Here is a 22,258-nt window from a genome sequence, read left to right as displayed (position 1 = left end):
AAACTTATTTTTGATCCTTTTATAGTCTGCTCCACTGTCTTTCTTTTTGCATCTTTTAATACTTCCTTTTAGTCTCACACCTTTTTGAGTGTACTGATTTTATTACTCTTTTATTTTTCCAGTTACCTCAAATTTTGTGTGATAACCCTCCTCATTTTTGGGTCTGCTCTTTTCCCACCTGGTGGAAAATATCTTCCTTTTAGTTATGATTTCTTTCTTCCCTTACTTATTTACTTATTTCTACTATGAGTCCCTATTCCTTTGAAGTATTCCTCCAAGTTGATCTTGAGTGTGTACCCACTGCTTGTGCTAGGCTGTCATTGTCTATGGACCAATTTTTATATTCATAGCTTGGCTTGGGCATTTATGCAGCTTATCTATAATGAAAAATCAAACAAATATAAGGCAAAGTGCTGGCATGAGCTTTTAATTCCTTTAGAAAAATACCCTGATCCTCAACCCCCAAGTCAAGATAGAAGTAGTCTTCCCAGCCATATCATCTCTCCATCTCAACCTTTGGGCAGTTTATCATCTTCTCACTGAGATTGTAGCACTGCAAAGATCAAGACTATCATCCCATTCATGAGTTTCAGTCCCTTCCAACACAGTGGGCGGAGAGACCTCATCTCCTTTCTCAAGACTCTCCTTGCCATTTTAGGGTCCAGTTGACCCAGGGGAACCCATCCTTTTTCCTGGTTGCCTGCTTCCTTCTTGATTATAAACCCTGTGGATTTTGCTCATTATATTTGGAGCTAACTATCAATATTTTAAAAAGCTATATTTAACCCAGATTCTTTAGTACTTTGTAGGAAGATTTCATGCAAGCTTAGTTCTTTATTTTATTGGAATCAGAAGTCTCCCTGTCTACTGTTTTTCCTTAACCAAAAGATTCATGAAATTAAGAAACACTTCCTTCTATTTAACTCCATTAACTTGTATTTGGTCTCATCAAAACATCAAATCTGCTTAGTTTTTTTTTTTTTTTAAGTTTTTGTTTGTTTTCAGCTTCAAGCAATCTATCAGGCCCTTTCTGATTTTTGTGCCTTTTTTACTCACTTTAGCACCATGAACCATGACATCTATATTCTCTTGCTGGTATTCACAACTCCCTTTTATGCTTTTCTTTCCATTGCACCTGCCTGGGTCACTTCTGTTCCTTCTTTGCTAGTTTCCCTACTTACACTCACTTTCTTCCACAGACCACTCTCCAGCTACAGCTAGAATGATTGAAATGAAACAAAATGAAATAGTTCCTCCCTGCTTAAAACTCTGATATCTTCCCATTGTCTATAAACTAGTCTCTTAATGATAACTTAAGAGATGCTTGATGGTGTGGTCTCCATCTACCTCTCAACTACACCTTGAGCTTGTTTCCTATTTTCTTTCACCTTTAAGAATGTGGAATTGCTTTCCATTCTTTGATAAATGCTCTGTCATCTCAAAAGTACATAATTAGGCAACGGTTCTCAAAGTAGTTCCCTGTGCCAGCAGAAAGAGCATCCCCTGGGAACTTGTAGAATTTTGGAGTTCTATCCCTGACCTACTGAGTCAGGAATGATGGGGGTGGGCCCAGCAATCCGTGCTTTCACAAACCCACCAGGTGTTTCTAACACGTGTTAATGTTTGAGAACCACTCCCATAGGTATTTCTTCTGTCTGAGACACTTTCCATGTCCCACCTAACCCTGCATGGATAAGCTGTCCCAAGCTTCAGGCTTCAGATTAAGTCAGCTTCTCAGTGAGGCAAAATAGATCTTTAAATCACGTTGAATCCACATTCATGGCATGATGCACTTCCCTGATAAGGGTAGTTACCTGGTTGTTTGCCAAATACTGATTCACATTAGTCTTCTGGGAGAAACCACAGGCACTGAGAAAGTCAGGAATTTTAATAACCTCTTTCTCATATATTTTCAATGTTTGCCACCTACTTACAGGGTAGAAGAGTGGAAATATTTTTGGATGATTGAATGGATGCAAGGTTTAAGTAGTGTTTTCCTTGTAGAGGTTGAAATTAGTTCCCCCTTTCCTCTCACTTTGCTTTTAGGGGTATTTCCTGAAAGAATTGATATAAGAGAAGTCTGAACCACGAGGTTATTTTCTGTATTCCAACTATTTTGTTTGTCAGTATGTTTCCTGGTTGGAATCAATCTGTCTCTCTCTTTATCTCAATCTCTTTCTTTCTATCTCTTTCTCTGTCTCTGTCTCTCTCTTTGTATCTATCATCTATCTATCTATCTATCTATCTATCTATCTATCTATCTATCTATCTATATATCTCCCATCCAAGTACTAACCAGGCCCGACCCTGCTTAGCTTCTGAGATCAGATGAGATCGAGGGCGTTCAGGGTGGTATGGCCGTAGACTATCTATCTATCTATCTATCTATCTATCTATCTATATCTATCTATCTATCTATCTAGAGAGACAGAAAGAGAGACATTTATATTCCACATTTTTTAAGTCAATGACTGGTGGGTTAGAATTGTCTACAAATATGAGTTATTGGAGTAATTTGGTCCAAGTACAGATTCAAACTTCAATTTGTTCAATGAATCAATATTCACTAAGAACTCACTCTGTGCAAAATGGTACTAAATCTTTCCAATAGGTGACTGCAGCTGTGTTTACTGGTGAACCTGAAGAGGAGAGGCAGGGTAGAGTTTGAACTGCCAGATGCGGGTGGAAGTGTAAGAGGCTGGCTATAAGCTTATACTTTCCTTTGTCCTTCACTTTTTACCTTTGGTGACCTTGTCACGCCCATGATGCTCTGGGGAATTATTTCAGCTCAGAAGAGTCTGTTTTCATTTGTCTTCTTTTGGTTACGTTTTCTCTTTTTTATGAAGGATCGATTTTCTTCATTTTTGCTGATTTTATTCTTTATTCGAACTTTTTGTATTAGGATTTGTATTTTGGCATCTTAATTTTGGTCTTATCAATGTGTTATTTATTTCATAGATTTTGAAAGTGGTCCTTTAAATTGTGTTCACTCTTTTTCAGTGATTTATTTTATAATGTTATCAGGAGGCATAATCTTGGAAGCTTCAATGTGGGAAGAACATATACAATGAACAATGTGGGTTGGAATCTTCATCTAGATCTCTCTACAGCTGACCGTTGTCAACTTCTATCAGTAGGCAATTCTCATTCATATCATGCATCTGTCAAGATATTCATGTATTAAAATAAAAAAAAATGATCGCAGTGTCCTGGGATCAAGACCCACATCGGGCTCCCTGCTCAGGTTTTCCCTCTCCCCCCTGCTCATGCTCTCTCCCTATCTCCCTCCCTCTCTCTCAAATAAATAAATAAATGAAAGATGTTCATGTATTAAATATATTTTATGAAGTTAGTTGTAAGCAAGAAGAAGTATTCGTGCTTGGATGGAGCAGTGGAAAAATGGACTGGGTTGCAGTCCATGAAATAATCATGCAATGTAAATTGAGATGTATGCACGTGAAAGGTACCATATGAGTATAAGGATAGGCCATACATAGCCTGCAAGACCAGAAAGATGTACTTGGAAACATGGGTGAGCCTATTATTCCTGGCAAAAAATAGGAAGTGCAAATTACCTGAGATAGAAAAGAGGCTTGTGATATTGGAGAAATAGAAACAAGGTCAGTATGGCCACCAGGTAATGCATGGGGGCTGGGAGTCAGAGTACTGTCTGGAGGGTAGAGGAAAAGTCAATGCAAATTCTGAAGTTTTAGGCAGAGTCCAAATCATCAAGTGCCTTGTAGATGACATTTACTTCTTTGACAGATCACGCTAGTTCTGAATGGAAAATAGGTTTAGAGACAGATGAGAGAGAGCAAAATAAGTAGATGGAGGTGGGCTGTGGAGATGATGGTGGCTTGCATTAGTGTAGTGGAAGTGGCAGGAACAAGAAGAGGGTGAAGTTGGAAAGCATTTAGAAGACAGAATCAGCAGGATTTGGAGACTGGTTGGCCATATGAATGAGGGCTTAGCTTCTAGCTAAGATAGGGGACACTGGAGAAGCAAGTTTGGGGGAAAGATCTCCTATCAGTTTAGAATATATTGAGTTTAAATAATTGTGAGCCATGTGAGTAGGATTTTAATTATGCAATTGCATTTATATGAGATGAAAGAAATTTATGAGAAGGGCATGTGGCTATCTACAGTATCTTGCTGGTATTAGAACAGACTTTTGAGGGAGCAGGTTTGTGCACTGGGACAGGGGATAGGATTGGGTAGGAGACCACAGACCTTTGAAGGGAATTGATAAAACCAGCTAAAGTGTTAATAGAAAATCCAAGAAGGTGAGTGTTGCCAACTATACAGAAAATATTTGAAAGAGGGAAGATGGATCACGTATGTTCACAGTTGTTGAGGAACCCAGTGAAATAAATGACTTAAAGTCCATTGATTTAAGCAACAGAGGCATTTTTGACTTTTGACACGGTTGTTTCAAAGCTATTATTTATGAGTTAAGGAATGAATGTAGGTGAGGTGAAGAGAGAAAAGAGAGGCCGAATCTGGAGAGGAATGTGGACACCGAGGAGGGTTTTCCTTTTTCTTTTTTTTTTTTAAAGATTTTATTTATTTATTTGACAGAGAGAGACACAGTGAGAGAGGGAACACAAGTAGGGGAAGTGGGAGAGGGAGAAGCAGGCTTCCCGCAGAGCAGGGAGCCTGATGTAGGACTCAATCCTAGGACCCTGGGATCATGACCTGAGCCGAAGGCAGACGCTTAACGACTGAGCCACCCAGGCAACCCAGGAGGGTTTTTCAATGGATGGGAATGTGGGTGGCACATTAAGATTATTCTGGCACCACACTAAAATTGTCAAAATGTTGTTTCTTTGTTGCCTTTCTTTTTTAATAAAGAGTTGCATGTTTTTATATCCAAATATTCCTATCTTTCACACAATCATTGACATTTAGGAACGTCACAGAGCTATATGCCACTCTTAGGAAAAAAAAAAGAGCTTATAATTTTATAACCCCCTGAGAATCTTGGAGAATCCACTGAAGGGCGTGCCTTGTGGGCAGGCTCACTGAGCACCCAAAGATCTATGGGTGCCCAATCACTTTCCAAGGACAGTAGGTGACTTGATGTCATATTACTCTCAATAAATACAGCTTGTTATGTATGACTTCAGATGGCCCTCTCTGTTCATTGCCACTTCACCCAACCCTCTGCCACATTTTTATACAACTCACGTCTTCAACCCAGTAACTTACTGAAGACCAGTCACACACATGCCTGTACCTTACCTCCTGGAGCTCTTGCCCCTCCTTCTCATCATATGGTGACCTAGAATAGTTGGGGTCCCATATTTTACACTCACCATATTCTTTTCTTTCCTACTTTGCTTTCCCGGTCTTACTATCCTCTACCATCAAGTAAAAATGACATGCATAAATAAACTCTGGGGAGTAGAAAGAGCCCTCAAGACAAAGTGTCAATCATGCCTGTTCCATTACAAATCAGTTTATGTTAAATTATATGCATTGACATTCTAATCTTCATATTATAATCAGTTAATTAGTAGTAATTAGTGTAGTTTAGCCCAAAATAGCTGCCTTAAATCTTATATGCTTTTTGTAATCTTATTTAGGCCTCTGCAACATTTAACTATTTAAAACTATTTTTTAAAAAGAACAGTTTGGAACTTCTTGTAAATCAGAATTTTGTTTTTTGGTTTGTTTTTTGTTTGTTTTTAATTTACAATGCCTTAAAGTTAACTATAAAGAGCATGGGTGAATGACATGGTCTCATCTGGAATTTAGAAGGATGGTTTAGAATCTTTGTAGTGCTTGTGGTAGACAGAATAATTCTCCCCCAGGGGTGTGTGTTATCGTCCTTGGGACCTGTGAATGCAGCCTGTTTTAGGACAGAGGGGACTTTGCAGATGTGATGAAGTCAAGGGTCTTGTGATGGGGGAGTAGACAGGATCACCCAGTGTGATCACAAGGACCCTCACAAGAAGGAGGAAGGAGAGTCCGAGAGAGTGAGATGAAGCCAGGGAAGTGCAGGCCACATATTGGAAGCTGCTGCTGTCCTGGCTTTGAGGATGGAGGAGGCACCACCAGCTTCTCAGAAGCTGGAAGAGGTGAGTACATGGCATCCCCTCTAGAGACTCTGGAGGGATCACAGCCCTGGTGACACTGAAATCTCTACCAGGTTAAACCCATTCCATGCATCTGACCTCCAGAACTCTAAGGTCATACATTTGTGTTGTATTAAGCCAGTAAGTTTGTGGTAGCTTGTTTCAGCAGCGGTAGGAAACTGACACAATATTCTATAATCACTAGGTGTCACTTATGCAGTTTTTAACACACACACGTCTTGTTAATGAGTCAGCATTGCTGTATGTGGCTGTGGCTCTTCCTATCCCAACAGTAAGGGACACTCAGTGGAGGACAGAGAGGGAGACCAGCTCTGGCGTAGATCTGAGGTGACCTATGGAGACTGGGAAGGCCAGGGGAGCAGACAGAACTCAATCTCCACCTCCCTGAAGACTGGACCCATTAGAGACCCTACCTCTTGCCCAGTCTGTGGGCCGAGTCCAGTTACGGAGTAGGGCCACATAGAAGCTCTGCTACCTATGTCTTCCGCTAGGCTCTCTTCCCCTAAAGAGGGAAGAGGATTACCCACATCTTCTTAAAGGAGCCCACGCATGTGTAACTGAAAGGAAAAACAAGAAAGAAATGTACATGACATTTGTTGCTGTTAAGCATTTTAGCTCTTGTTGGACCCCCATCACCCTCTTGTGTGTCTTAAAAAAATCCAGAGAGGACTTGTCTTTGCTCTCTAGGGGATACCACCTATCCATCAATCCTGCAGCAACTCAAAAACCATTCTGAAAATATGTCTGTGGATGTATAACACATTTAATATGTTCCCCTTTCTGACATTTGCTGACTGTAAAAAAAATACAAATAAGGAAATATTTTTTTAAATCCCAGGAAAAATTCAAATGCTGGGTGAGTCTGAATCTGAACTGCCTTTTAATAAATCAACAAAATATTTGTGCTTCTCTCTCTTTGCCTGTGTTCAACGTTTGAATATATGTATTTTACCACAAAAATTTGCCAAAATTGTACCCCATATAAATACGTGTAGCTCACAGCATTTCCAGGGTAACTAGTGGCTCGAAATGATGACATTCTATTGTTACATCAGAATGCCCCCATTTCTGTGTGACCGAGCTCTTTACCGAAATATAAAGGAAAAAATGTGAATAAATCTTATTTAGCAGGCTCAGTTTAACACTCAAGAAATATGTGACTCATGCCATGAGGGCTGTGCATAAAACACACAAAGAAAAAAAGAATTATTCCCAGTGATAATCATGAAGTAGTGGGGCTTGATGGTTTTTTAGCAGCTGTGTGCAAATCATTATATATCAATGGCCATGGGGAAACATTGTCAACATCTGGAGTTTTTATTAAGCAAATACCAACAGCTACCATTTGATTGCTCTTTCCCAAAGCAGAGATTAAATAATAGTCCATCAGACACCGGCTGCATGAGATTCATCACAGCAGCCTGTACTCTCTCCATCAAGAGTAAAGTAGCATCTTCCTGGCATTCTCCAGCATGCACAACTTGTGAGTGTGTGTGTGTGTGTGTGTGGTGGTGGGGGGGTGTGATTAAAACTAGAAACAGAAGAAAAGAATACTGATCAGTAAAAAACATGCTTTCTTCCTTATTTAAATGGAAATTTTAAAAATTGAAAATGTGATCACTTCATCATAACATAGTCATGTATTTTTCTGTGAATTTTAGATCCAGCATGTTCTTTTATTATAGTATTAACATGTTTTTTAAAGATTGTTCACATGCAACAGGACCTGAAATGGATCATAATGAATTCCAAAGATAGAAATGGTGGGACCCATTAAAACAACAGCTACCAGAATTGGAGTGGGGAGACCACTTATTTGCATAAATGTTTTTACCTAAGTTTAAGAGTTATATGCCTGGGAAATCAGGCTGTTGATCTAAATATGAATTAGAACTTTGTCAGTGCTATGTAAGGGCCATATTAAACAGAAACGTGGCTTTGAATGAGCATATGGCAACATCTGTCCCAAAGATTAGTTGGTCTCTCCCATATTGAAAAAGTGAAAGTATAAAATCTTATTAATAAGCATCATTGGAAATCTCTTGTGTTTGTGCTACTGAAAACTTGTTCCTCAAACCAGCATTATCAGGATCACCTGGGAGCTGGTTAGAAATATAAATTGCTGGACTCTACAACTAGACCTTTTGGATCACATTTTGGAAGTGGGGCCAAGTATCTGTGTTTTAGCAAGTTTTCTAAAGGGCTTGGATGCATGCTAATTTAGAGAATCACAGGTTCATACAATTTGGGAGTGCCAGTGGATTTATTTGAAAAATATTGGGAATACTCAAATTTAGCTCAACCCCCTGATCATTGGTCATATAAGGACTCATAGTCTACATATATAGTTTTCAAACACGCCTCAGAAAAATCCATTTTATGTTTCATTTTGTAGAAATGTCATATATTTCCATCTAGCACTTTTTCCAAATTTAATTTTAGATGGAGAAATGTATATCTTTAATATACAGTAGGAGGGCTCTTTTAGTTGATACGGATGAAAAATAATTGGAGTAAAAACAATTGTCAAGACTAAGAAAAAACCTGGGGGTGATGTAGTATTTGAAAGTGCTTTCTAGATTATAAAATCTAAATATAATAGTTGAAGTAATATATAGAGTAAGTGTTGGATTAATATTACTCTGAATACCATGACATAGACTTTTGCCATTAAGATATTTTAAAGAATATTTAGACACTAGTAAGTGCATCATTTAGCTGTATTTCAAATGAAGTTCATAAATTAATTCTGGCTCAAAAATAGGAGTTAATTATTTTCATATAACAAGAATGTGTTGCCAGGAAAGTTGCTGGAACAATGTCAGCAATTTGCAATTCTCTTGCTTTGCTTCCATGGTTGCAATATATCATCAAGTCCATGTTCAAGGAAAGTAGAAGGGGAGAAAGCACAGCATGGGATCCATTTATCCCTTTAATCAGAAAAGCACATCTTTTTCTGTAAAACCCTCCAGTGGGCCTTGGTTTAAGGCTCATTGCCAATGGGGCCACCTTTAATGGGAGGTGACGAGGGAGAGGGAGGTGAGAACGACTTTTACATCAACTCGTCAACCATGTCTGAATGGCCAGCCCAGGGCTGGACAAAACCCAGGTCATTTTCAGCTCAATGATTTTTTAATCAACAAATAACTTGTTTAGTGATTAATGTAAACTACCAACATGTTCTTGAAATAAGCTAGTTGGGTTAACCCTACAAATGTGTTTCAAGATGAGCATCTATTTATAGGCTCTTTGTCTCTGAGAATTCTAATAATGGGTTGAGTCCATGCGATAGGAAGCACGTAAGTAGTCATTTTTCTCATGTCGTATCTCCAACAAGATATACTAATATAAAACAGATGCTCATATCCTACTTCGACACTTACCTAAGGAGATGCACTGCATGGCTGTCCTCAGTGACCTATTCTAGTATCTCTAGGCACAGTACCTCAAGGATGCTCACCCAGGACATCGGACTTTGTTAAGCGCAACTCTATCAGCAGCAGGGAGCTGAACTCAATGAACTTTCAAGGTCTCTTTTAAGGCTATTATCGGATTTGCCTGCCTGTGTAGTCTCAGGACTTGTTTATAACCACATGAGGTCAATGCTTCCTCCCTCCTATTAATTTTCCTGCCATCTGTGCTACCAGATGTAGTGAGAACAGGGGAGGCACTCCACCCTGGGGAAGAAAAGGCAACTCCGCCCAACTGCTCTGCCCCTGCCTCAAAATCGATTCTTCTCTTTGTTCCAGGAGATTTGTGCTCTCACTTGCCAAAAGTAAAGGTCTTAGTGTACAACCAAGTTGAAAATGGCCATCCATTCATTGCAAAAAAGATTCAACCTGAATGGATAATATTGCATAGATTTATTCATTTTTGCCATTTATGAAATAAGTTGGAATGTGTTTGCTAGCTAGAGATATGCTAGATTACAGCTTAGCATAGTTGAGTGGTTGGCCAAAGATAAGTGGGATAAAATTCACTCAGAGGAGAGTTAAGAGGAGCATAAAGTAGGGAAAGTCAAGGTACTGAGATCATTTATGACAGGGATAGAAATGACATAAGTTCCTACACTCACTCCTGAAGCAAACTTGTAAGTTATCCCCCAAAATGTGAGATACACCCAAAAAGGAAAGTTCTGAACTGATGATGACCTGCATTACTTCTGGCTCTTCAGGGCTTTTCTTATGAATTTTGTACCCTTGACATTATAGCCCTGAGAATAACGGGATACTTTGGGAAAGAGTATCCCTTAGCTTTGAGTCAGTAGCTTTGTAGTCTGTAGCTAAGAGGGATTGCCAAGATCACCCATTTATCTCATTCATGTTACAACAACTGAGGCGTGCAGAGATGTGGTGATATTCCCCAATACTTTGTCACACGGAGCTATGTGCTGCAAATAGTGCACTCTTTTAACAATTAACTCTATGACATCTTTGACATGTTAATATTTTAGTTACACATCCATCTACATGTCCTATCCACCAAATTTACTTAGTATTTACTGAGTGGAAAAATCATTTCTCTTTATATCATATGAACATCAGCAGATTTTAGGAGTTGGGTCTAAATTAGGCCTGAACCATTCCTAATGCTTTCATGATGTTCATGAAGATTAGATATTTGGCTGAATTGAATAAGGAATGACAATAGCAAAATAATAATAATAATAATAGTAATAATAATAAATAGGTTATTAGTGTAGTCTATCCAAGTTATGCTTTTCACTGACTCTTTGACCTTGGATAAATAACTTAACCTGCCAGAATCCCCATTACGTTAAATTGAGATCATTAGTCTACAAGTGGATCTGTTAAGTCTATAAGCTTTGTCCTTTGTCATAGAAAATTGCCTATTTTAGTTGTACTGAATTTTAAAATATAGTTTAAAAAAAGTTATCCAAAAGGTGTACTGGAGCTCTATCCAAGAAAAAATAATAAAGAGAAACGTGTTGGGAGAGACAAGTTCAACACGAGTGCCTGACTTCTGACCACAACCCTGAAATCGCCGGAGGCCCAAGGGAAAATATCAGTATGTACATTTGGGAAGTCAAGCCAGCTGAAAGGAAACTACAGATTTTTTCATCTCAGACTTAGGTTCTGGCCACCAGCTCCCATGTGGTTGAATGGCATCAATTTCAGTACACAGATTATCCATGCTGAACTGCCCCTGTGGCTTAGCAACTTCTGGCAGTTTTAGTCTGATTAGCTCAACAGCTAATTTCCAAGTCACTGGGGGAAATTGGAAACTAATGTGTATCAACATTGGTAGGATGTGATTGTCCATCCTATTCCAACTATAAATGTTCTCAGACTATACTAATAAGTAGAGTCGGACAAGCTTTTTAGGCAAAGCATGAGTATACTCTGCTCTTAAGTCCATTGTACTCATCCTGTTCCCCTATAAAATACAAGGCCAATCAATGTCTATGGCAGTTTGCCATATATACAGCTCCGTGTTATATGCATTTAAATGTTTGTTACTGAGCTTTTACAATCAAGTGATCAGTGCAAACTGTATAGTAGTATTTGATAGGAATCGTCAGGGAAATTACTTCCCTTAAAATGGAAAATTAACAACAGATAAAGTAAAGCACACATTGAGTTGACAAGAGGAAAAGTGTCAGGAGATTTTAGTTTGGTCAGGAGGATTAGAAAGACATTATGCAATCTTTTATGAGCTCCCTTCACTGTTGGCAGCCTACAGAGTTACCGAGAGCAGGTATCCTCTTCAACTTCAGAAATAACTCAACGCTGCTCTCCTGATGAACACAGTGGCAGACACAGCGGGCATTATGATAGGGACCAAACTGCCCCTTGAGCTATTCTTTCCCTGGATAGTTGTTGCTACACCTTAGAAAGAAATTCAACTTGGAGTCATCTTACTTTGCCTTTTCTAATCTTTTACCTGTCCTTTGAGTCTGCCCTTCCACCCTTGAGTTACTTTGTGATTCTCTTCTCAGGGAGCTGCTAAATCAATGAGCATTTTAATGGAGTTCCCTGTTGTGAAGATACACAAGACTCAGAAGATATTTCTTGCTTAGAAACTTGCAACACATTCTCACTATTATATGACCGAAGAAAATGCTGTAGTTAGATTTTTATTGGAACTCCAACAATACTGAAACAAGAGGCAATGGAAATATCACAGATGGATATCCAAGTTGATATTTCCATATGGCAGCTATGATAAAATAAAACCACTGGATTTGGAGATACAGAACTTGGTTTTAAATCCCAGCCATCCACTTACCATATGACCTTGCGGCAGTGATCGGATTTTATGAGCCTCAGTTTTTCTTCTAAAATGAAGGAGAATAAAAATGACCTCTTCCCCCAAACTGTATTTAATAACTAAAATATAGGCCATGTAGAAGCACCAACTGGCCCATGAAAACTTTCAAAAAGCATTTATGAGAAGCTATATCTGAATTTGTATACTAATTCCAAACTCTTTTGCTATTTGTCTCGGGATTAAGTTCATTCTTAAATATCAAGCTTAGCCTTGAACATGTACCTAAAAATTAGATACAGACCAAATCATCTATAGAATTTTGAAATCAGATATCTGTTTCATCTTATTATTCCAACCTCTTCAAATTGCTATAGACAACAGAATACTCCAGGAACACAAAAAAAAGAGTCCAAATTCATCAGCGATTTGTAGTCAGTAGACATTGTCCACCACCCCAAAAAAGACTTCATCTATAAGGAAGAGACCATTTGTTTTCATGGCACTGAATCTTAGGATCATTAATGGAAGAGAATGAAGTTCACTTATTATATTAGACTAGCATAGGTAATTGGTGGATTGACAATTAGGCTTAGCATAATTGTTTTTTTCTTTGTACAATTGTGTTGTACAATTGTGCATAATTATGTTTCATTATAAAACACATCGTTTATAGTTTAACATCATTTTTAAAAAAGATCTTATTTATTTGTCAGAGAGAGAAGGAGAGAGCACAAGCAGGAGGAGCTGCAGGCAGAGGGAGAAGGAGTCTCCCCTCTGAGCAAGGAGCCCAATGCAGGACTCGATTCCAGGACCCTGGGATCATGACCTGAGCTGAAGGCAGACGCGTCACCTACTGAGCCACCCAGGCATCCCTAGTTAACACCATTTTTATAACAAATACTTACATAAAAAAGTGTAGGGTTGAGAGATTGAGATTTTCCTGTAATTTATAATAGGCTGCCTGGCTTTGAAAAATAATTTTCAACTTTAATTATTGTAATATATAAGTTGGAACACAAAACAGACATATATAAAGTATATATATAAAGTAAAAAGAGGTAGATAAAAAATGATGAATTAGATATGCTGATTCAATTTAATACAGTAAATGATTGGGATACATTCTAGACTGGATATGGTAAAGTAAAAAACAAATAATGAACTGGAAAATAGAAATAAAGGATTTATATAAAAATCAATACAGAGAGTCAAAAACAAAAATGTTAAGAAATATTATAAACATGTAGGATAAAAACTGAATCTCTGTCGTGTCTAGTGGTATAATAGTGATTGCAGGAGAAGCAAACAATTTTCTGGAATGTGAAAAAGAATAGTTTTCTACTGCAAGTGACTGTGATTGCCATGGAAGATAAAAGAAAGAAACTCCTATTTAGGTATATGGTAATAATACTAAAGAATACTTAGTATAAAGTGATATTTTTAAAGCTACAAGTTATAGATGATCTACAGGTGAAGAAAACCAGACTAATGGTAAAAACACAAAGCTTAAAGAAAATAGCAGCATTATTCACAATAGGCAAAAGGTGGAAGCAAGACAAATGTTCACCAAGAGATGAAGAGATGAAAAAAATGTGATATGTACTTACAATGGAAAATTATTCATCCTTAAAAAGGAAGAGAATCTTGTCACATGCTACAGTATGAATGAAACTTGAAGACATTTTGGCAAGTGAGCTAAACCAGACATAAAAGGGGAGATACTGTATGATTTCAAATATATGAGGTCTCTAAAGTAGTCAAATGCATAGAAATAGAAAGTAGAGCAATGGTCACCAGGGGTGGGGCTACGGATAGATATGGATTTTCAGATGGACAAAATGAAAAGGTTCTGAGAGCTATTTAACTTCTGAACCATATACTTAAAAATAGGTAAGATGGTAAATTTTATGTTATGTGTTTTATACCACAACAAAACAAAAACTTAAAGGCAATGACTAATAACTTCAAAGTAATCACAAAAAAATAACTGTTAACTGGTAATTTTAAACTCAGCTAAAGAGACCAAGACTGATAATGGATAAACACAATTTGAATAGCAGTGTGCCTTAAATTTTTTTTTATTAAAATGATTGTTTTAAGATATCATCTACTTAAACAGAAATAAGTAGCCCGCATGTGGAAGTGGATTGAAATGATGACAGCACTATGCAAGAGTAAACTCAAGGGAAGCGAAACTTCTGGAGAAATGCCACGAGAGATGAAGTGGCAATAAATTTGAAACCAAAGCTGGGTTTTTGTCTGTTTGTTTAGTGTCTAATAAGATATGTCAACCTTGGCCAGAGAGGCAGCTGGGAGGCAGAATGAGCCCACAGACATGTGCACCAATATGGATACGTATTCTAAAATGCCTAGTGGAAGGAGCAAGATGCATAATGATGTGGAGTATGCAAGAATTTTTTATATTAAATATGAAGATCTTATGTTAGAGGAACATCTTTAGCAACTGTATTCAGGATGAACACCAAATTGAAAATAATGAACTTTTTGGGAAAGGATAGAATCAGAATGAACAAGGAAGAGGCAAAATGGGGCTTCAACTGTATCTACAGTTTATTAATTCATTAAGACTATGCTCACACTGGGGCGCCTGGGTGGCTCAGTCGTTAAGCATCTGCCTTCGGCTCAGGTCATGATCCCAGAGTCCTGGGATCAAGCCCCGCATCAGGCTCCCTGCTCCGCGGGAAGCCTGCTTCTCCCTCTCCCACTCCCCCTGCTTGTGTTCCCTCTCTGGCTGTCTTTCTCTCTGTCAAATAAATAAAACCTTTAAAAAAAAAAAAAAGACTATGCTCACACTAATATCACTAAATTGTAATATTTGATGAAAAGGTGACAGGTATTTATTTTTATCTTTTTTTCCCTAGTTTTTAAAATTCTTAAACTCAACTACATAGTAACACAAAAAATAAATTAGAAAAAAAAATACAGTGCACCTCCGCAAAACAAGCTTGAAGACATTTTTAATTTCTTGCCATTCCAAATCAGTGTAACCCCTCATCAGTCAATTACAGCTGGTATGACCTGCACTTACTCAGTGACAGATTTCACTGACCATGGAAAAACTTCAAGGGTTAACATCTCACAAGTTTAAAACTATTTCACAAATTTTTTTATTGTTCATTTTTATAATAACACACATTTTTGAAATAGAACTTCCTGGATTGACCTCATTCAACATGGCACCAGACCCAAGTTCAGAATCTTCATTATCAAAATAATATGTAGCTTTCCAGAGTGCCTGCGAGCTCACCTGCACGCCAGGCTCCCAGAGTGTCGTACATTTATTTCAGCACTGCACTTTCTCTGAAATCTCTCATAAATCTGAAAAACGCTGGTGCATTGCTTTACAACGTCTGGTTCTTAGCGGAAGGTTATGGTGTGGCATGGTACTCAGAGATTTGGGAAGGAGACTCAGTACAAACGGACCCCTCATTTATGAATTTTCAATGCAAACAAAACAGATCCGGGACATAACCATCATCCCTATGCCTTCGGTATGAAGAAAATATGTGATAAAAAATTTAGAGTAATGTTTTCATTAATTTCAATTGAAGGAATATATTTAAGGCTGACACTTTTCTAGATCCTGTGGGAAACATGCAGATGTTTAGATACAATTCATAGACTTCAAGAACTTAATGTTATAAAAGGGACACAGGGTATATATAAATAATAATATAAGATAGACAATTTTGGGGGCATGAAGTTTCATACGAAGTTATACACAGAGAAAAATTAGAAAGGCCTTCTGGGAGTCATAAATGTCAATCTGGGCATTGATGGATGAATAGAAAGTTCACTTAGACATGTTTAAAATGTTGTTTTCTAATGATAAATGTAACATGCATTCACTCTGGGGACAGAGGGCCCTTCAGAGGAGCACAATGGAGGGAATTTCTTGTTGTGTATGATATGCCTGTGGATTTCAATAGATAGCCCCTCTATCCCATGAGGGGTCCCATCAGGGTAAGCACGACTTCTTGCTCCCTGCTGAGCAAGGAGTCCACATTCCCACAGGAATGAATACAGCTGAAGGAACTGGGGAGCCTCTGATTGCTCCCAGAGCACGTTTATACTGTGGAGATAGCACTTTTCCTCCAACGTGGAAACAGGTTTCAGGCTTCCACTTTTACCGGGGGAGAGCATTTGGAATAGCAGTCAGAAAGCAAACTGAAAACCGTGAAGACAAGAACAAACATGGCGTGTGTGCGGAGTAGGGTGGGGGACCAGAGTGGCTTGATGTTTCCAGGCACCTGATGGCTGAAGTGGTGTAGGAAGTTTTATGGTTTATAGAAATTGTTTTGGAAATATTTACAGGTTTAAAAATATAACCACTTTAACACATTCTATTGCTCATTTAAATTAAATATGTCTCAAGCTCTTTAATAGCAAATTTTGGTTACCAAAAAAAAAGGCAACCCAAATATTCTCTTTTCTGTTTGTCAGCTCTTTTCTAGGTGTTAGCTTGCTTACTGTTCTCCTGGATTTTTGCCTTTGTTCCATGGGAGCCATGTGCTGGGCCCTGCTCCATGCTGGTTCTGGAGTTAGGAAAGATGACTGCACGAAGCTTCTCCTGCAGAGAGCTTGACATCTCTTGCCCGATCTCTGTGTCCTGTCCTGTTCTGGAGTCACCAAATCTTCTGTTGGATGCTTCTCAGTGCCTCCCAAAGGAATGCCTTTGGCTCGTTTTTAATACATCACAGCATTAGCTTAAACTTGCTTCTGAGATCATGAAAGAAAGAAAGCATGCAGGCTTCTGAAGACCGGGGCTTGTCCAGCTCAGCCTTGTGTCACCTGCGAGTCCAATGCCCACAGTCAGAATTCCAAAAGCAAGTCTCCACTTACCTCCTACAGTCTGCATCAGAGCTTCAAATTTTGAGATTTTGGATTTAACAATTTCTTTATCTGGTAATACTTCATTTTGCCCATTCTCTCTGACCAGGATTGTTATAATAGCTTCACTCTGCTGCAGTGAAAAGCAAATATTAAATGTTCTCAGAGACTTTTCAAACATTATTTATTAATTTATTTTAAAGACTTTATTCATTTGCTAGAGAGAGAGAGAGCACGCACAAGCAGGGGGAGGGGCAGGCAGAGGGAGGGGGAGAAGCAGGCTCCCCGTAGAAGAGGGAGCCTGACCTGGGGGCTCGATCCCAGGACCCTGGGATCACGACTTGAGCCCAAGGCAGACACTTAACCAACTAAGCCACCTAGGTGCCCCTCAAACTATATTTAAATAAGGAAGTTTAAAAGTTATGCTTGTATACCATGATAACTTTTCTGTAACCCACACATAGATACATACATATATTCCTTAATATTATGTATAAATTTAATTCCTGTGTAATGATTTATTGTTGAAAATAGAAACACACGGTATAGAAATTTCCCATGTTGCCAAGTTTAATTCATTATAAAAGAAATCCTGGTCTCTATGTTTATTATTATTATTATTATTATTATTATTATTATTATTATTATTTTAATTAAACCTGAATTTTCATAAAAGGTGATGGCTTTAAGTGAGAGATCCATATACATGTCAGTCATGTGTTTCTAATGTGTTTTAATCCTGAGATTTCTCAGTAGACTTGAAAACATTCCTGCATCTGTTATGAACAAGGGATTAAGTTGATTATTTGAATATCTAGCTTGAGGAGAAAAGGAAGAAAGGCTTCTCTCTTTATAAAAATAAGAGAATACAACTTATCATTTATCTTTAATGATAGGATATTGGAAATAGTGTCCCTAATGATTCCATTATCTATTGTCTCATGCACAAAAAAAGAATAACACATGGAATTTCCTCTAAAATTCACTATTAAGAAAATAGAAGAGGGGCACCTGGGTGGCTCAGTCGTTAAGCTCAAGTCATGATCACAGGGTCCTGGGAATGGAGCCCCGCTTCGGGCTCCCTGCTCCGCGGGAAGCCTGCTTCTCCCTCTCCCACCCCTTCTGCTTGTGTTCCCTCTCTCTCTGTGTCTCTCTGTCAAATAAATAAATAAAATCTTTAAAAAAAAATAAAAAGAAAATAGATGAGTCGGGATGCCTGGGCAGCTCAGTTGGTTAAGGGACTGCCTTCGGCTCAGGTCATGATCCTGGAGTCTCAGGATTGAGTCCCACATCGGGCTCCCTGCTCAGCAGAGAGTCTGCTTTTCCCTCTGACCCTCCCCCCGCTCATGCTCTTTCTTTCTCTCTCTCTCATTCTCTCTCTCAAATAAATAAATAAAATCTTTAAAAAAAAAAGAAAATAGAAGAGTCACAGGTAACTTATTGTTGTAGGTGACTTTATCAATATTGGTATCAATCATTCTAAACTTTGTACTTCCTTCTGTGTGGAAGCATTGAATTATGCATTATGTGTTATATTTATGAGTGGGATATCCATTTATGGGTCAGCCAGACAGTGATTCAGTGTTTTCCATATGACACTCAGTCTGATAGATCCCCAACAGTATAATTGTTTAATAAGAATTGCCAGAGAAAGAGGAGTAAGGACAACAATGTATACACACACCTAAAAACATTGTTGCTCTGTGTTTATGTTTATGTATATATATATATATATATATATATATAACTGGAAACATATGCAGATAAAGTATTAAAGTATACCTATGCATTATCATATAAATATATATGTACACATATTTCTTCACTCCTACTTCTTTTTCATAGCATTTATCAGTTTGTAATTAGTACAGTAATTTGTGCAATTATTTGCATTTTGACTGCTCATGAAAGTGATGTTAACATAAAAAACAAACGAGACCAACTTTGAAAATTGCCTGAGCAGACAAACCACTTTAGTTATACAAGCAAAGCTTCATTTAAGTAATTTTGCAAGGCTAACTTGACCTGAGTCATTTCTTGCTTATGTTTCTGAAAGTCAGAAGCAAAACTTGAACTGTTTCCCAAGGTTGATATGAGGTAATCACTGACTGGATTCTCTATTATTTAAGAAAATTCTAATTCTAGGGGCACCTGGGTTGGCTCAGTGGGTTAAGCATCTGACTTTGGCTCAGGTCATGATCTCGGGGTCCTGGGATTGAGCCCCATGTTGGGCTTCCTGCTCAGTGAGGAGTCTGCCTTTCCCTCTGCTCCTCCTGCTTGTGCTCTTTGTCTCTCTCTCAAATACATAAATAAAATCTTTTAAAAAATTCTAATTCTATAACCTCTCACTGTGAAGAACACAGTCACTGCTTCTCACTATATAAGCTGCTTTATAACAATACATCCCTGAGCCTCATTCCATGTTTTGGTTTGCAAAATGTCTTTTTTGTGTGTGTGCACAATAAACTGTTACTAATTATTGCTTCAGTGATTCATTGATTTTATTTCTGTTACTTCTGAAGTTTTGGCCATGTGCACTAAGTTATTTGGCTTCAGGAGAGCACTGGGCTGCAGTGCCGGCTGAATGCAGAAAGTAAGTAAAACAGAGTAAATCCCAAAGATTCACCTTGTAAGTCAACAACAAGACTGATGATCTGTGTCTATAGGGAGCTCAATGGTATCAATAAGAAATTGGGAGGGGACTTTTAGGAAAGGAGAAGAGAGGGCATATCTAAGGATGTCCTCTAACCAGAGACCAAAGTGTCCTTGGAAAGTACACAGCAATTCTTTTTTTTTTTAAAGATTTTATTTATTTATTTATTTATTTATTTATTTATTTATTTATTTGAGAGAAAGGGAGAGAGAGAAACAGCATGAGAGGGGAGAGGGTCTGAGGGAGAAGCAGGCTCCCCGCTGAGCTGGGACCCTGATGTGGGACTTGATCCCAGGACTCCGGGATCATGACCTGAGCCAAAGGCAGTCGCTTAACCAACTGAGCCACCCAGGCACCCAGTACACAGCAATTCTAACAGCATTCTAATTTTACAGGAAATGCCAAAACATCTTCAGTATATATTATGTAAGTTGTTTAAGCACTAAGTACACACATGCAAAGCAAATTTCCCAAATGTTTTCTATTAATATTGCATTAGAATAAGAACCTTTATTGGACTTCACTCAGTGTCAAACGATCACTGCCCCAGTTAAAATCAAATTATGTTTTCTCTTGGAAATCATTTCTGCTTAACCCTAGGAATGAACTAACAAATGCATTTGAAGGTATTATAGATTGTTTTGATTTTTATCTGCATGTAAATTTTGGAACATATATAACAAATGTTTCAAGGAAAATTAAGTGGAAATTAATTTAAGTCGAGAAGTTCTAGGGGAACGAAATTTTTCTTCTCATTTGCCTTTGGATGGACTATTTCTTTAAAAACAAAACACAGCCAGGAAAATCTCTAAGAAAAGTGTGTTTTACTTATTTCTCTACAAAGGTCTCATTTCCTGGAGACTGTAATCTAGGAAAGTTACTTTGAGTCAGTAACAATGTAGATAGCATTTCCCAACATTTAAGTCTTTATAATCATTTCAAAGAGAAACCCATAAAAAAAAGTGATTACAGTTTTAATCACCTAGTGCAGATCTACACACTCACACAAATTATATGGTTCACAAGTTGGATTTTAATTACTTCCTTCAACAGGAAATCATTGTTAGTTATTATTTAACAACTGTATTTGTCACTGGCCATGAAGTTTTGATCTATTTTAGCTAAAATGGCATTCATTTTATATGTAAAGTTATTTAAAAATACCCCAATACTACTAGAAGGAAGAAAATAGCACACTGTATACTATGGTATATCACATTTCCCATGATTATATATACATGCCAACACACAAATGAACACGTGCATATCATCCAAGTGAGTCAGAGAGAAAGAGAGACAGAGACAGAGAGACAGAGACAGAGAGAGAAAGAGAAGGAGGGATTTTCACATTCCTCTGTGGCATGTTTGTACCTAATATTCACTCTATTTCATATACAGATTATGTATTCCCTATGATTTTCTTCATATTTTTTCAAACTTGAGTAAATTTGAATTTTCTAGTTCTTTCTCATCTTTTCTAAACTCTAGCATTGTGTACATTTCCCTTTTTAGGCATTGGAATAAGCAATTTCAGAATCAGCCTTAATTTGGATAGGTTCAATTTAGTTCCTTTGGAAATTCTGATATTTTTGGTGATTAAAATACATTATTAAAATCATCTAGGGACTTTCTCTTCAACGAGGTGGCAGAGTGATTTGATGCTGGTGGCTTTGAAGCAAACACAGGGACAGAGATCTTTGTGAAGAGCCTGACCAGCAAGACCATCGCCCTCAAGGTCAAGCCCAGTGATACCACGGAGAATGTCAAAGCCAAAACCCAAGACAAGGAGGGCATCCCGCCTGACCAGCAGTGTCTGATTTTTGTGGGCAAAGAACTGGAGGATGGTGGTGCTCTCTCAGACCACAATAACCCAGAGAGAGTCCACCTGGCACTTGGTGCTTCTCCTGTGGGGTGGCATCATCATTGAGCCTTTCCTCCACCAGCTGGCCCAGAAATACAACTGTAACCGGATGATCTGCCCCAGCTGTTACGCTCACCTGCACCCCTGCTCTGTCAACTGCCATTGGAGTGTGGCCATGCCAACAACCTGCGCCCCAAGAAGGAGGTCAAATAAGTCTCTCCACCTGCTCTTCCTTTGCTGCAGGGCAGCCTCCTGCCAGAGCCCCAGGGCCCTGGGTCTTCAATAAAGTTTCCCTTCCCTTGACTAGAGCAGTAAAAACAAACAAACAAACAAAAATCTATACATCTATAAATATAGATATAAAGATATAGATAGATAATAGATAGATGAATAGATTTGTTTTATCTCAATAGAATTGAAGAAGGTGCTGTGCTTAGATAAAGGGAGTGCCTTTTGCAGAAGAAGGCAGAAAGCTTGGTCAATGCTTCACACATAGTAGATATAGATCTGTGGCTGAATACATGGCTGTGCTTACGTCCAGAATTTCACTAAGCAAACCAGCTG

At 38.2% G+C, this 22,258-nt stretch overlaps 1 pseudogene; it reads left to right on the top strand.

The window, feature by feature from the left end:
• Nucleotides 1-5,983: 5,983 nt before the first annotated feature.
• LOC102726596 (ubiquitin-ribosomal protein eL40 fusion protein pseudogene) lies at nt 5,984-21,907 on the top strand (annotated as a pseudogene).
• Nucleotides 21,908-22,258: the final 351 nt, after the last annotated feature.

The sequence above is a fragment of the Leptonychotes weddellii genome, chromosome 3 (genome assembly GCF_054177405.1).
Source record: "Leptonychotes weddellii isolate Sample4059 chromosome 3, ASM5417740v2, whole genome shotgun sequence".
NCBI lineage: Eukaryota > Metazoa > Chordata > Mammalia > Carnivora > Phocidae > Leptonychotes > Leptonychotes weddellii.
This window is presented reverse-complemented; position numbering and strand designations above follow the sequence as displayed.